This window comes from Cnephaeus nilssonii, assembly GCF_951640355.1.
Source record: "Cnephaeus nilssonii genome assembly, chromosome: 9".
Classification (NCBI taxonomy): Eukaryota; Metazoa; Chordata; class Mammalia; order Chiroptera; family Vespertilionidae; genus Cnephaeus; species Cnephaeus nilssonii.
Genome location: NC_137080.1, coordinates 34,194,720 through 34,206,810, shown reverse-complemented (window position 1 = coordinate 34,206,810; position 12,091 = coordinate 34,194,720).

Here is a 12,091-nt window from a genome sequence, read left to right as displayed (position 1 = left end):
GGTGACCATACCATGACTGTCATGTAACTGTCTGCTCTTGGGGTAAGGGAAACTGGCTTGTTCACTGCTTGCTCGAGAAGTCTGACCCCTTGGTCCCGGATTTCTCTTGTAGTGCAACCCACTCTGGGTGTAGGTGTCATCTTTGTCCATTACATATTCCCGGTGGGACTTGGGAGCAAGAGGAACTGACACAAATATGTTCATGTTCATTCCTCTTGCTGTGCTGTGAGCAATAAAGTACTTTGTCTCTGACCCAGGAGTCTCGAGACTTTGGCCAGAGTCCATGAAACTAGCACATTAACTTACTAGCTTGCATGAAGGGATAAAGATCTGAAATGCTTCACAGTTTGTCACAACAGAGTTCCAAAGCATTGTCAGCAATGAGAAATATTTCCTTATACTGTGAACCCACAGAGATTGTATTTCCATCTCTGGGTAAATCCTCGGTTGTTCTTCATGATCATAGGGGGTAAATGCAAAAATTCCTAGGAAACTGCACACTAGTTTTGGACAGGTTTTACTGGAAAACTCCATCAGATTAGTAGTAGAGAAAAATGTATATGCTCTTATCTCATTTGTGCTGATTTTTTTTTATTATAATCCTCACCTGAGGATATTTTTTCCCATTGATTTTTAGAGAGAGTGGAAGGGGGAGGGAGAGACAGAGAAACACCAATGTGAGAGAGACACATTGATTGGTTGCCTCCCACATGCCCCGACCAGGGCTGGGAGCCTGCAACTGAGGTTTGTCCCTTGACTGGAATGTAAGCCGGGACCCTTTGGTCTGCAGTGCAACACTATATCCACTGAGCCAAACTGGCTAGGGCTAACAACCCCGCTTTAATCACTGCTTTTAAGGCCCTATCCTATATAATAAAAGGCTAATATGCAAATCAACCAAACGTTGGAACAACCAGTTGCTATGATGCGCACTTCCCACCAGGGGGCAGACACTCAACGCAAGAGCTGCCCCCTGGTGGTCAGTGCACTCCCATAGAGGGAGTGCTGCTCAGCCAGAAGCGGGGCTCACAGCTGACGAGCGCAGCAGCGGTGGCGGGAGCCTCTCCTGCCTCCAAGGCAGTGCTAAAGATGTCCAGCTGCCGGCTTAGGCCCGCTCCCCCTAAACCGCCAGTCAGACATCCCCCACGGGCTCCCGGACTACAAGAGGGCACAGGCCAGGCTGAGAGACCCCCTGAGTGTATGAATTTCATACACCAGGCCTCTAGTCTCCAAATAAAATCACATCAGGGGTGCTGGGGGTGAGGGCCTCCATATATTAGTTTTATGGGGACATAATTCAGCCCATCACAGGAGGAAACATTATCTTACTTTTCTTCAGATTTGGGGTAACTGATGTTAATGTACACAAGTCTCATTTTGTCCTAAGATTAATCCAGGCTCTGTAACATTAAAATAGCCTCATCTATGCTGTAATACTTTATAAAATACTAGAAACCCAGTGTATGAAATTCGTGCACGGGGGAGGTATGTCCCTCAGCCCAGCCTGCACTCTCTCCAATCTGGGACCCCTCAAGGGATGTCATCCCTCTCACAATCCAGGACTGCTGGCTTCCAACCACTCACCTGCCTGATTGCCCCTAACCACACCCCTGCCAGCCTGATCAATGCCTAACTGCTCCCCTGCTGGCCTGATTGCCCCTAAATGCTCTCCCCTGCTGGCCTGGTTACCCCTAACTGCCCTCCTCAGCCGGCCTGGATACCCCTAACTGCCCTCCACGGCCGGCCTGGTCCCCCCAACTGCCCTCCCCTGCAGGTCTTGTTCCTCCCAACTGCCCTCCCCTGCAGGCCTGGTCGCTCCCAACTGCCCTCCCCTGCAGGCCCGGTTACCCCGAACTGCCCTCCCCTTCAGGCCTGGGTCCCCCACAACTGTCCTCCTCTCCCGGCCCAGTCACCCCCAACTGCCCTTCCTTGCAGGCCTGGTTCCTCACAACTGCCCTCCCCTGCTGGCCATCTTGTGGTGGCCATCTTGTGTGTTGGAGTGATGGTCAATTTGCATATTACCTCTTTATTATATAAGGAGGATATCACCAAACTTCCCTTAAAACTTCCTACCTTAGGGTTCTTGGTTGCCAATTCTGGTTACCATAAGCATAAAAAGAATGTATTAGAAGGGTATAGAGAGCTGACAGAATTGATTGGAAAGCAAAAAGTGGAACAGGATTGAAAAATAAATAGGAATCAACCAATTTAAGACAAGTAAGACACAGCTAAATATCTTTATGTGAGGGGCTTGGTTACAGTGTTTCTTCCTCAAGGGAATTGGAAACTTATTGCTAGTACCACCTCTCCCAGCTCCAGACCTTGGAGTCAGCTGCCACTGTCACACCAGTGACACACACTGCCCCTTCCTGCTCTGTGTATTCACCTCAGGATAAAAGTCCTGGCCAGGAGCATCCAATAAACTGTTCTTAGGTCATGTACATCAGCTGTCAGGAATTAATAGAAGGAAGTATCTGGCCTTTTGGGTGGGAGATGGGAGCTTGACTTCCATCAAAATGCACCAATGATACTGCCCCCAAATAAGTAGAGGGTAAAAGTGCCGGTCAGCCAAAAAATGTACACCTTTGATATTTGCTTCTTTTTTTTTTTTTTTTTTTTTGGTTGTTAATCCTCACCTGAGGATATTTTTTCCATTAATTTTTAGAGAGAATGAAAGGGAGGGGGAGAGACAGAAACATTGATGTGAGAGAGACAAATAGATTGTTTGCCTCCTGCACGTGCCCCTGCCCTGATGGTCTGGGGATGAAGCCTGCCACCAAGGTACGTGCCCTTGACTGGAATCAAACCAACAACCCTTCACTCCAAAGGCCCATGCTCTAACCACTGAGCAAAATTGGCTAGAGCTGATAATTGCTTCTTGATACAAATGGCTGATAATTCTGATGGTTTTCTCTGTCTTATACTGCAAGGCTTATCTTTATTTTCATAAAATAACTACTGTTTATCTCATAGACATCAGATTCTACTTAGGTCATGTGATGGTTAATTTTATGTATCAACTTGGCTAGGCCTCAAGGTGCCCAGATATTTGGTTACACATTATCCAAAGTGTTTCTGTGAAGGTATTTCTAGATGGAATTTAACATTTGAATCAGTAGATTGAGTAAAGCAGATTGCCCTTCCTAATGTAGATGGGCCTTATTCAACCAGTTGAAGGCCTGAATAGAATAAAAGACTGACCTCTTCCTGAGCAAGAGGGAAAGTCTGCCAGCAGATGGCCTTCAGACCTTCACTGCAGTGTTGACTCTTGGTGGTTGTCCACCCTTGTGGCCTTTGGACTTGAAGGACATCAGTAATTCCCTGGGTTTCTAGCCTAATGACCCATCCTACTGATTTTGGATATGGCCACTTCGTAATTGCAAGAGCTAGTTTCTCAAAATAAATCTTTCTATAAATAAACACATCTTATTTATTCAGTTTCTCTGAATTGTATTCATATAGTCGTGTTAATAAGGATGGATACTCTGTCACTGAAGAATAAATTGTGAGCTGCATAGCTAAAATCTGGTGCACTACAGCTCTCCTATGTTAAAACTTTCTGTATATCTTCATTGTTGAAAGTATTACATAGATCCTTCTCCCCCCCCCCCCCACAACCCTCTTTCAGCCGGCTCCCATCCCCCCACCTCCCCACCCAGGAACTCACCACCCCATTATCTGTGTCCACGGGTTATACATATATGCGTGCAAGTTCATTGGTTGATCTCTTCCTACCCACCCTCCCCTGCCTTCTCTCAAAACTTTCTTCAAACTATTAGGATACCATAGAAACTAAGGAAGAAAATAACTGAATAGCTAATTCATGTATTTTGCTGAGTTTCCTTTTACACTGTATTTCCAAGTAATTTAAAAGTACTTAGAACAGGCAATAAAGACTTTTGCTATTCCAAATGGAAAATTATTCAGTATCTTTATAATAAAGATCCCCTAGAATTTAGCTTAGCTCATTTTATTCTATTAGACAAAACTTTTCATTAAATTACTTCTTTTATTACTCACTGCTTTCCATTACATTGCTTGCATGCACTCATTGATTAAGTAGAATTGAAGCAGGGTTAATTATTAATCTTACTTTTATTTCTTCATTTAATTGTTATTCTACTAAAATTTTAGAATAACAGGAAATGCCTAATATTGTAGATTTTCTAAAAGTTAATTTGCAAATTGAACTTTGGTATATTAAAATTAAATTTTAAATCATTTAGAGAATAACCTTGATAGACTTTTTTGATTATGAAAGTGCTTGCCCTGGTGCTTACTTGGTGCCTAGCAAAATTCTAATAAATTTTTCTTTCTTCCTTTTCCTTCCTCCTTCCTTTCCTTTTCTATTTTTCTTTTGGAAGTGTCTATACTTTCAAGATTATTTTGCTGAAACATAAATATAATCCTAGAATGGTTTCTATAATGTGAGTTTTTGTGGATTTTATGACTTTTAATCCCTACATATTTGTAATGTATTCTTCCAGGGGGAAAATGTTGAGCCTTATATGTAATAAAAGTATTCTATTTTTTAAATTAAAATGTTTAACGACAACTTGTAATTGTCTGATTAATGTTCTCATTGAAATGTTAGACAAAAGAACTGTGCTATTGATAACTGATAACATACAGGCACTGGGAGTACAGTGATTCCCTCTCGGCAGCACAGTCACTTCCCTCTCATACTGTCCCTACCTTACGATCTCTGAAACAGGTGATTAGAGTGTCATCCCGATATGCCAAGGTTGTGGGTTCGATCCCTGGTCAGGGCACATACAAGAATCAACCAATGAATGCATTAAGTGGAATAACAAATCTCTCTCTCTATCTCTCTCTCTCTCTCTCTCTCCCTCCCTCCCTCCCTCCCTCCCTCTCTCCCCCTCTGTTCCTCTCTCTCCCCTCCCTCCCTCCCTCCCTTCTTTCCTCCCTCTCTAAAATCAATAAAATAAAAATTAAAAAATAAAACTATAAATATATACCACTTTAAATTTGCCTTTCTACTCTCAATAATCTATAATAATAAAAGTGTAATATGCTAATTCGACCAGACATCCTTCCAGATGACCTTCTGGACGAAGCCAGGGCTGCGAGGGAAGCTCCTGGGTTCCAGAGGGAAGCCAGTGCCGGCAGCCAGGGGAAGGAAGGCCTACTCTTGCACGAATTTCGTGCATTGGGCCTCTAGTTTCTATATAAATAAATGCAAAAACATTCTATGAATAAGATAAGATTTGTTTAAACAAACATCTATTAGGTTTTCAAAAATCTTTGGCTTTTATAAAATAGTATATTCTTTAGATATTTGTGAATTTTTTAATATTTACCTTAAAGAGTTTTTGATATATAATTTTCTGTTTAGGTCCATTATAATTATAAAACTGTGTCTTTTTGAGCATAGGGGGAAATTGTAGCTATAGTTTTTGTCTGTCTACCTCCTCTTCTTCTAGTTCTTGGGGTAAACTGTATCCTGTAACAAACATCCTACTCTCCCCCTCTACCCTGGGCTATGATCTTGGAAGGGTTGTAAATTACATACATGGCTTTCTTCCTTCCCTCCCAGGCATGTGTTTGTGATCCAAACTGAACCAGTATTCCCCCAGACATTGCTGATAGTGCAAATTGAGAGACTTATTCTATCTCAGCGGTTTCTCTGGCCTTAAGGAGAAGGCTGTTGGTAGAGAGAACAACTGAGGAATATAAAGGGAAGTAGAAAAATGATGGATAATAGGAAGGAAGGAAGGAAAGGAAGGAAGGAAGAAAGGAAGGAAGGAAGGAAGGAAGGAAGGAAGGAAGGAGGGAGGGAGGGAGGGAGGGAGGGAGGGAGGGAAGGGAGGGAGGGAGGGAGGGAGGAAGGGAGGAGGGGAAAGGAGGGAAGGGAAGGGAGGAAAGGAAGGAAAGGAAGGAAAGGAAGGAGGAAAGAATAAAGGAAGAAAACATTTGAGCCTCTGTATCTAACCATGTCTGAGAGAACTACCCTCAGGACTCCCCAGTTATCTGAACCAATAAGTGACCATTTTTGGCTTAAACTGGTTGATTTGGATCTCTGTCATTTATAACCAAAACAGCCTTAATATACATAAAGCATTATTTAAAAAACTAATAAAAATTCTTGTCAACACATTATTTTAATAGCTACAAACACATTTATTTCCTGTCATATGGTCCACTATTTTAAAAACATTGAATTTCTGCTCTCAAGATTGCATGATTTATCACTAGCCTCTACCTAGCTAAACATCTAACTTTGTAGGAATACTGAACTTCAAGATAACATGATTTTTTTCAGAGACTAAAATTGGATTAGATATCAAAAAAGTTGGTATGTTTTTACATCTCAAAATGTTTATTCTATAATATTCTTTTAAATGTTTCTGAGTGCAATGAAAATAGGGTTTCAATTATAAAAATTCAATTTACACTCAGCCAGTGTGGCTTAGTGGTTGAGCGTTGACCTGTGAACCAGGAGGCCAGGGTTCAATTCCTGGTCAGGGCACATGCTTGGGTTGCTGGCTTGATCCCCAGTGCAGGAGGCAGCTGATCAATGATTTTCTCTCATCATTGATGTTTCTATCCCTCTCTCCTTCTCGTGTCCTCTCTGAAATCAATGAAAATATTTTAAAAAATTCAATTTAGTCATAGCTTTTCAAGAACACATATTATGCAAAAAGACTGTTATGTAACTTTGCTTTGAAGTTGCACTTTTCCTATTCATGAGAATTTGCCCAGGATTTTCATCATCTAAACCAGTGGTTCTCAACCTTTCTAATGCCGCGACCCCTTTAATACAGTTCCTCATGTTGTGGTGACCCCCAACCATAAAATTATTTTCGTTGCTACTTCATAACTGTAATTTTGCTACTGTTATGAATTGTAATGTAAATATCTGTGTTTTCCGATGGTCTTAGGCTCTACAGCAGCACTTCTCAACCTGTGGGTCGCAGGGTTGCCTAAGACCATCGGAAAACACAGATATTTACGATTCATAACAGTAGCAAAATTACAGTTATAAAGTAGCAACGAAAATAATTTTATGGTTGGGGGTCACCACAACATGAGGAACTGTATTAAAGGGTCACGGCATTAGAAAGGTTGAGAACCACTGATAAACACTTGCATAGTTTTTCACACAACTGTTGTACAGGGCTAAGAAAGTGTGATTGGCATCACCTCGTAAACTTAACATACACAAACTGTTACATCTCTTATTTTTCCCCCCTTTCTAATTTGAAGACTTACATGACATATTTAGTAGGAAGCATAATGTCGCCACCTTAACATCTTTCCTCCAAAATTGCCCAACACCTGGGAGATGACTGACTTCAGAGGTTAATCCTGGCTATAGAGAAGGTACTGAAATCTGCACTAGCTCTTTATTGCCACAAGATGTCAGAGAAGGAAGAACTTGCACAGTCTGACTGACCACCCACCCTCAGTTAAACGGACATCCTTGCTGGTCTACTGTACAGAAAAGTAATTCGCTGTCTAGAATCTGTGACATCCCTATGTGGTTTGTTCTCATTCCCTGAGTGTCTTTCCCCAGAGTGTCACTTTCCCCCAAAATACAGCCTATGAGCATTGCTGAATTCAGAGACCCTTCTCTTCTTTTAGGGGGTTGGAGAGAGCTTTATAGTTTCATAAGATTTTAAACTGTCAGAATAGTTGCGAGGATAGTATAAGAAACTTCTGTATACTGTTTCCCCAGGTTTGCCAATTATTATTCACATACACATTTTTTTCTGAACCATTTACAAGTAGACATTGCTTTACATAACCAGAGTAGAGTTATCAAAATTAGGAGATACAATATTTATAAATACTATTATCTACTCCAAAGTCAATATTAAAATTTCTAAAACTATCATATTTTATAGTTAATTTTCTCCAGTTTAAGAGCAAATCCAGGATTATGTGTGACATTTAGCTGTGATGTCTGTTTAATCTACTTTAATCTGGACTAGTTCTTCAGCCTTTGTCTTTCTTGATCTTGTCATTCTTGAAGAGTACAACTCAGTTATTTTATAGAATGTCATTTTTCTTTAAGTTTATATGATGTTTCTCATTATTAAATTGCATTGTTTGTTGTTGTTGTTGAAATACCATTGAAGTGAGTCTGTATCTTTCGTAGTGCAGCATATCAGGAGACACATGATATTCATTTTTCCCAATTAGTGGTCAAGTTAACTGGTTCGTTAACTTGCTTAAGGTGGTGTCCACCAGGTATTGCCACTGCAGTTTTTGTTTTTTCCCTTGTAAATACAGTGGTAAATTATTTTGGGGAGATACTTTGAGGTCCTTCATATGCTTGCTTAGTGTTTCTCACAGCATGGTGGCTGGATTCTAAGAATGAACATATCAAGAAAACAAAGTAGAAGAACTTGATATTTTATGATCTTGCCTCAGAAGTCCCAATTACAGAAATTGCACCCCCAATTCAAGGCTGGGGGACACAGAACTCACTACTCAGTGGGAGGAACTTCAAGGGCACATTTCAGAAAAACATTAAGGATTGACAGTGTTGGCAGCCATTTTTGAAAGATGCTGTTGATCACACTAGGCAACACCTTGCCTACTGAACCAGCCCTTTTCTGCCAGCAGTGTCACCCCTCCCATTGTGTCTAGTCTAATTGTAGGTCTCTGTGAACCCTATTAAGATTGGAGTTCTCACCCTAGTTGGTTTGGCTCAGTGGATAGAGCATCGGCCTGTGGACTGAAGGGTCACAGGGTTTGATTCTGGTCAAGGGCACATGCCTGGGTTGTGGGCTTGATCCCCAGTAGGGGCATGCAGGAGGCAACGGACCAATGATTCTCTCTCATCATTAATGTTTCTATCTCTCCCTTTCTTTTCCTCTCAAAATCAATAAAAATATATTTAGAAAAAAAAAAAAAGAATTGAAGTTCTCAGAGGAGTCCTGGTCTTAACTCCAGTGGATTTGCTGGGGACAGTCGTTTGTGTGACTCTTGCTACCATCCAACACAGCCATCCAGGATAACCATCCAGATGAGAGGTGGCATATTCCTCTGAGCCATGTTGGCAAGGAACTCATGCAAAGAAAGACCCTTATCCTGCCCTCAATTCCAGAGCCACTTACAAGCAGTCTTGGGCTTTATAACCTCTTTGTCTTCAGTTTCCTTTGCACACCACTTTTATACTGTGGTCCTAGGATGTGTACATCCTATATCAACCTCAACCTAGATAATAAAGAGGTAATATGCAAATTGACCATCACTCCAACACACAAGATGGCCGCCCTCATGTGGTCAAAGATGGCCACCCCCATGTGGACACAAGATGGCCACCACAAGATGGCCAGCAGGGGAGGGCAGTTGGGAGGGACCAGGCCTGCAAGGGAGGGCAGTTGGGGGTGATCAGGCCTGCAGGGAAGGGCAGTTAGGGGTGACCGGGCCAGCAGAGGAGGGCAGTTGGGGAAATCGGGCTGGCAGGGGAGCAGATAGGCGTCAATCAGGCTGGCAGGGGCGTGGTTAGGGGATGATCAGGATGGCAGGCAGAAGTGGTTAGGGGCAATCAGGCAGGCAGGCAGGTGAGTGGTTGGGAACCAGCAGTCCTGGATTGTGAGAGGGATGTTCGATCCCGGGCCTAAATGGGCAGTCGAACATCCCTCTAGCGGTTCCAGATTGGAGAGGGTGCAGGCTGGATTGAGGGACACCCCCCTCCCCGTGCACGAATTTCATGCACTGGGCCTCTAGTATCTAATAATAGTTTATTGCTTCCAGCTCCTTTTCTCAGTGCCATCTAAGTTTCATACTGTAAGATTCCTAAGTCAGTGGAAACTTTTGGAGTCTGATTCCAGTCTCCATGTTCTATTCCTTGAATAGGCTGAGATTTGAAATGTTTTACTAGTAAGGAATATTCAGCAGCTGTGGAAATGAGGGCTTGGATGATGTAGTGATCTATCTCAACATAATGGCCAAGTCTGAGTTAGTAAAAAAATATTTTAATTAGAGAATGTCATATGTGTATGTATATTAAAAATGGGCAAAAGATCTAAACAGATGCTTCAAAGAAAATATACAGATGTCAATTAAGCACATAAAAAGATGCTCAACCACATTAGTTATTTGGAAAATGTACATTAAAACCACAATGAGATGCTACTACACATATTAGAATGGCTGAAATAAACAAAACTGACCATACCAAGTGCTGGCAAAGATGTGGGGCAAAAGGAACTCTTTACACCATTGGTGGGAATATAAAATGATACAACCACTTTGAAAGACAATTTAGCAGTTTCTTTTAAAAAGTTAAACATATCTATCACATGATACAGGCATTCCACACATAAGTAATTATCCAAGAGAAATGAAAAGATATGTTCATACAAATATTCAGACATGAATGTTCATAATTTATAATAGCCAAATACTTGAAATGCCCATTAACATGCAAATGGATAAACAAATGTAGTATATCCATGCAATGGAATACCATTCAGCACAGAAAGTAATGAACTGTTGCCCTGACCGGTTTGGCTCAGTGGATAGAGCGTTGGCCTGCGGACTGAAGGGTCCGGGGTTCGATTCCAGTCAAGGACATGTACCTTGGTTGCAGGCACATCCCCAGTAGGGGATGTGCAGGAGGCAGTTGATCTGTTTCTCTCTCATTGATGTTTCTAACTCTCTATCCCTCTCCCTTTCTCTCTGTAAAAAATCAATAAAATACATTAAAAAAAAAAAAGAAAGTAATGAACTGTTGATATATGAAGCAGAAGCAACATGAATGAACCTCAAAATAATTATGCTGAGTGAAGGAAGCCAGAAAAAATACTGTCTAATTCCATTTATATAAAAATTATAGACAATGATTTATAGTGACATGAAGCAGATTAGTGGTTGCCTGGAGTTGGGAGATGCAGTGGGGAGAGGCAGAAGAGAGAGAAGGATTACAAAGGGACAAGAGGAAACTTTTGAAAGTGATGGATATGTTCATTATCTTAATAGTGATAATTTCTCAGGATATATGCAGGCCAAAGCTCATCAAATCGTATACTTTAAATATGTGCATTTTTGTAATTCAGTTATATCTTAATTCAACAGAAAATAAAGAGTACTGCTGAAACCGGTTTGGCTCAGTGGATAGAGCGTCGGCCTGCGGACTCAAGGGTCCCAGGTTCGATTCCGGTCAAGGGCATGTGCCTTGGTTGCGGGCACATCCCCAGTAGGGGGTGTGCAAGAGGCAGCTGATTGATGTTTTTCTCTCATCGATGTTTCTAACCCTCTATCCCTCTCTCTTCCTCTCTGTAAAAAATCAATAAAATATATTTAAAAAAAAAAGAAAATAAAGAGTACTGTGTACTTTGATGTAATATTCATTATACTTATAATATGAATGTATTTCAATTTGCAGGGTGGGGGATAAAAATGATATTTCTTTTTAAGGAACCGCCCCTTTCTCTGTGTTCTGATCTCTTTAGGATCTCCATTGTGATACATTTAAGAATACTGAGGGCACTTCATCCAAAAGGGCCAGAGCTGCTATTGTGAGGAAGTCCTCAAGGAGCCAGGTAAGGAGAGGCTCCAGCACCAGCCACACCCTGTGCCCAGTTAGTGCCCAAGTCCTTTCAATCTGCACAGGTTATTAGCTCCATGTAAGTACTGAGGGGCAAATGGCCTAGAAAGCATTGCTGGTAATAGATTGATTAATATTAAATAATCCCATAAGAGGGCCACCACCTACATTTCCTTCTGAAAACTTATTTTTTTAAATATTTTTAAAAATTAATTTTAGAGAGGGAGGGAGAGAGAGAGATAGAAACATCAATGATGAGAGAGAATCATTGATCGGCTGCCTCCTGCATGCCCCACACTGGGGATTGAGCCTGCAGTCTGGGAATCGAACTGTGATCTCCTGGTTCATAGGACAACACTCAGTCACTAAGCCACACTGACCAGGCACTTATTTCCTTCTTCTTTTTTTTTTTTCCCTCGCTTATTTCTTTCTTGATTTTTTTTTTTTTGAGGGAAGGTTCTAACTTTACAATCAATAAATGTTTATTATTCTCTAATTCTTACGATCCTAGGATGTAGCATCGGTCCCAGATTTTCTTTTTCCTTTATTTTAATCCTCACCCGAGGA